Consider the following 5,493-nt stretch of genomic DNA (forward strand, 5'->3'; position numbering starts at 1 on the left):
CTCTCCCTCCTCCTTGCTAGATCAAGGCGCGGGAGACGTCACCGGGCTGCACATGTGTTGAACGCGGAGGCGCCGTTGTTCGGTGCTTAGATCGGAATCGACCGCGATTTGAATCGCTGCGTGTACGACTCCTCCAACCGTGTTCTTGTAACGCTTCCGCATTGCGATCTTCAAGGGTATGAAGATACACCCCCCTCTCTCTCATTGCTAGTATCTCCTAGATTGATCTTGGTGACACGTAGGAATTTTTTGAATTATTGCTACGTTCCCCAACAAGGCGCGCCCTCCTGCCTTGTGGCCACCTTGTTTCTTTCTTGACGTCTACTCCAAGTCCCCTGGATCACGTTTATTCTAAAAATAACTCTCCCGAAGGTTTCATTCCGTTTGGATTCTGTTGGATATTTCTTTTCTGCGAAACACTGAAATAGGCAAAAAAAACAGCAATTTGCATTGGGCCTTGGGTTAGTAGGTTAGTCTCAAAAATAATATATAAGTGTATAAATAAGCACATGAACATCCAAAACAGATAATATAATAGCATGGAACAATAAAAATTATAGATACGTTGGAGACGTATCAGTGGGCACAACCCACCTGGGCACGCCAGCCCCCCCAGACACGTCCTGGTGGGTTGTGGTCCCCACGTGGACCCCTCACTTACCTCTTCATACCACATCATCACTTACCTCCAGAAAAGAATCCGCATTGCTCTCTCCCGTGTTCTTGAGTTCAAACCCGTGGATTTCGATCTATTTGCTCGAAGCTCCAATTCCGAAACTGTTTCGGGGGATTGTTGCTTGGTATGTGACTCCATCATTTGTCCCATAAGTTTTTGTTTTAGTGGCTTATACTTTGAATAATTAGCTACTCTTGGTGTTGCTGTAGATGTGCTTGCATGTTGAATTCTTAGTGTTCTAAGTTGTTTGAATACTTGCTATGGCCTCTATGTATCCCTATGAGTAGTTGCTATCAATCTTACAAAGTTTTGTTGACAAATTTTTGTCACTCCAAAATTTTTATTTTCATAAAATTGTACGCGGACATGATGAACCTATTTGGAAGGAGTTCTTCGAGGAGACGATCCTTGGGGCATCTTCTAGTGACAGTTTCGCCCGTCGATCTTATGTTGGACCAAGTGAAAGTTCCACGCGAGATGCCGCCACCAAGACATGTTTATGGCCTAGTGATGAATATATGGTGTGTGTGGGAATTAAGAAGGAATTTGAGCAATATGTTCACAATGCCGGCCTCGATCCCTACCTATCAGATAAGTGTGTACAACACCAACTTCTCACTGAATTATTTGTCAAAGGATTTAAATATTTTCCATGTGAGTCTAGGTTGCCGTTTATGCTTTATGATAATCCTTATACTATCCACTGGAGAATTTTGCTTACCATTGCAAACTGCCATTTTGGGGTTCGCTTGATGAGCCACCAATGGTTGAGTACGAGTCTTTCTTGACTAGCCTGTGCTACGGTGAAAATAGGGGAGTGAGACAAGGAAGAATAAAGAGCATTCACTTTCCCGCAATTCAGTATTTTGTATTATTTAACGGGAAATGCATAGTAGGCAAGAAAAACTGTAGCATACTTTGTGCGCCAGACTTGAGCCTCCTTCACACCGCTCTCACTAGTGAAAGGAATTATAACCTTAGAGCGATTGTTGCACGCAGACTTCAGCACAATGCTAAAAGTGGCTGGTTCTATGGTGGAATTTATGCCACACACCTAGCATGAGGGTTGGGTGTCTCACCTTTGCCCTTTGATCCTATCCTACCCACTCGGTATTTAGATTTTGATGCCTTGAAAGATCATAAAATTCTCAAGGGAAGGGCTGATAACTTCACTTATAATTTGTTGTTTAACCAATCACATGTTGTGGACACATATTTTCATGCGCATGTTCTCTTTGATTATCACAGCAAGGAAAGATATTTTGTCCTTGAGAGCGAAGCCCGAGCTCATAACGCAGTAGTGGTGGCGGCACGGTGTGCTGAGGCATCCGCACCAAGAGCCTCTATGAGCTACCACGCCGACTACTACCCTCCAGGCTACTGATTGACTATCAAGTTAGGCCAAAAACCTAAGCCTGGGGGAGTACGTGTTCTCACCGACATTATATTCATGTTCACATATCATTCCATTTGTCGGTGCTCACACTTTTTCATTGTATCATCCATGCTTAGATTTATTTTCTTGCTTTCTTCTTGTGTGTTTGGTAAAACTTTAGAAAAACCAAAAAAATTAGTTGTAGTTAATTTACTTTCTGTGCATGCTTAGTAATAGTACTAAAAATAAAATCCAAAAAGATTTCCTTGTTCTTCTTTTGCTTGTTGGGAGCTTTCACGTGTAAATAGTTTTTCTCGTTTTTTGCTTTTCCCTTTTATTTGCTTGCTAAAGAAAACCAAAAACTCCAAAAATATTTCAGTGTGTTTCTCTGAATTTCTTTTCCTTTTATTCGAGTTGTACCGAGGAGAAGACCACGATGAAAATGTTGAGTGGGTCTCATATGAATAATTGTTGAACTAATAGAGAGCCCATTTTACCTTGTCTTCTCCTGTTGAATAAAATGTTTGCAGATTCCAGCTTAGTCCATGGCACTCTTGCACTATTATTATTTTCATGTCATTCGGTCGTGCAAGTGAAAGGCAATAATGACGACATTCGATGAACTGGTCGTGGCAAAGAGAAACTGGTATGAACTCGACTTGTCTTGTCTGTGTAAATATTTTTAACCTAGTGCCCATGATTCAGCCCGTTATGATTAAACATGTTTGCAATGACAATTAGAGATTATAGTTTCTCATGCCATGCATAAGTAGCTGGGAGTTAATAATGATTTATCTTGGATATCAACATAACGTTAAAATGATTGTGATGTAGTATGATGATATGGTATCCTCCTCTGAATGTTCAAATGGCTTGACTTGGTACATGTTTATGCATGTAGCTGAATCAAAACCAACATAGCCTCTATAATATTTATGTTCATGGTGTTCATATCCTACTCATGCTAGTGTCCAATGTTACTTATGCATAATGCATGGTTATGATCGTTGTTGCTCTTTAGCTGTCCGCTTCTCAATCTTAATTGCTAGCCTTCGCCTGTACTAAGTGGGAACTTTGTTTGTACATCAAAAACCTTGAACCCAAAGTTATTCCAGATGAGTCCACAATACCAACCTATATACGGTATTACCCTGCCGTCCTAAGTAAATTTGCATGTGCCACCTCTAAAAACTTCTAAAAAATTATCCGTTTTGTGTGCCTGGATCGTTCATGGAATGACAGGAGGTGGTCGATATCTTTCGTGCTAAGCGTGTTATTCTCAGGCCAGGTGTTTATTCACTCTCCATCGCACGAGAAAATGGGCGGTAATAGAGATGCCCGGTCCCAAACTGAAAAATACAAAAAGAGTTCATCTCTTAAATAATCGAACAAAAAACTCTCAATGGAGTCAAAACCTTTACTTTTACTGCTTGGGAACCGCCACTAGCGTGCTTAGCATGGAAGACGTTGATAACTGATGGTCGTGAAGTGAATAAGAAGGGTGCATGTCTCAAAATATCATGTATCTCTGTTTTAAAAATTGAGCTCTGGCACCTCTGCAAATCACTACTTCCCTTTGCGAAGGGACTTTTCATTTACTTTTATGTTGTGTCATCACCTTCTAAAAAACAAGCGTCAGAAACTGAGTAGAGCACAAATGTCATGATTTATGCATTGTGTGTAGCTAATGTTGGGTGCATCATGACTGGATCTTTTCTACCATGAATTACAATGTTTACTTGTTGCTTGAACTTTGGAGGTGCTCTGCATTTATGTTTTGCGGTCTTAGAAAGGGCTAGCGAGATACCATTATTGTCATATTATATCATGATTGTTTTGACAACATGTTGCCGTTTGAGATATCTTATTATTGCTCGCTAGTTAATTATGTCATTGATATGAGTCATTATAATCTTTAAGAGTTATTGTAAACATGGTTAGTTATAATGCTGGCTGAAAACCTGGGTGTTGTTTAAGCTTATTTATGCAAACAAGAGCAAAATAGTTCGTAAAAGTTTTTCTTTCTCACTTTCAGTTTATCAACTGAATTGCTTGAGGACAAGCAAAGGTGTAAGCTTGGGGGAGTTGATACGTCTCCAACGTATCTACTTTTCTCACGCTTTTCCTCTTGTTTTGAACTCTAATTTGCATGATTTGAATGAAACTAACTCGGGACTGACGTTGTTTCCAGCAGAACTACCATGGTGTTGTTTTTGTGCAGAAATAAAAGTTTTCGGAATGGAACGAAACTTTGCGAGGATTTTTTATATCAATAATAAGAATTTCTGGAGTCAAGACCCACCAGAGAGGAGCCCCGGGGTGGGCACAACCCACCAGGGCGCCCCCCCTCTCCTGGCGGGCCCAGGTGGGTTGTACCCACCTGGTGGCCCCGCTGACGACCCCTTGATACTATAAAATCACATATTTTCAGAAGAAAAAAATCGGGGAGAAAGAATTATCGCGATTCATGAGATGGAGCCGCCGCCAAGCCCTGTTCTTCCTCGGGAGGGCGGATCTGGAGTCCGTTTGGGGCTCCGGAGAGGGGGATCTTCGTTCTTCGTCATCACCAACCCTTCTCCATCGCCAATTCCACGATGCTCCCCACCGGGAGTGAGTAATTCCTTCATAGGCTCGCTGGTCGGTGAGGAGTTGGATGAGATTCATCATGTAATCGAGTTAGTTTTGTTAGGGCCTGATCCCTAGTATCCACTATGTTCTTAAATTGATGTTGCTATGACTTTGCATGCTTAGTGCTTGTCACTTTGGGCCCGGGTGCCATGATTTTAGATCTGAACCGTCTATGAATTCATCATTATATCCATGTTTTAGATCTGACCTTGCAAATTATTGTCACCTACTACGGTTATGATCCGGCAACCCCGGAGTGACAACAACCGGGCTCACTCGCGGTGATGATCGTAGTTTGAGGAGTTCATGTATTCACTATGTGTTAATGCTTTGTTTCGGTTCTTTATTAAAAGGAGGCCTTAATATCCCTTAGTTTTTTCCAATATGGACCCCGCTGCCACGGGAGGGTAGGACAAAAGATGTCATGCAAGTTCTTTTAATAAAGCACGTATGACTATTTACGGAATACATGCCTACATTATATCGATGAACTGGAGGTAGTGCCGTATCGCCCTAGGTTATAACTGTCTCATGATGAATATCATCTAACAAGTCACTGATCCAATGCCTACGAATTTATCTTATATTGTTTCTACTAAGTTACTACTACTATCATCATTGTTACACTTGTTACAAATTACTGCTATCACTGTTACTGTTACTGTTACCGCTGTCACTACTATCAAACTATTTGGTACTGATCATATTGATGTAGATAATTAATCTCCAGGTGTGGTTGAATTGACAACTCAGCTGCTAATACTTTCAAATATTCTTTGGCTCCCCTTGTATCGAATCTATAAATTTGGGTTGA

The sequence above is a fragment of the Triticum urartu genome, chromosome 2 (assembly GCF_003073215.2).
Source record: "Triticum urartu cultivar G1812 chromosome 2, Tu2.1, whole genome shotgun sequence".
Lineage (NCBI taxonomy): Eukaryota > Viridiplantae > Streptophyta > Magnoliopsida > Poales > Poaceae > Triticum > Triticum urartu.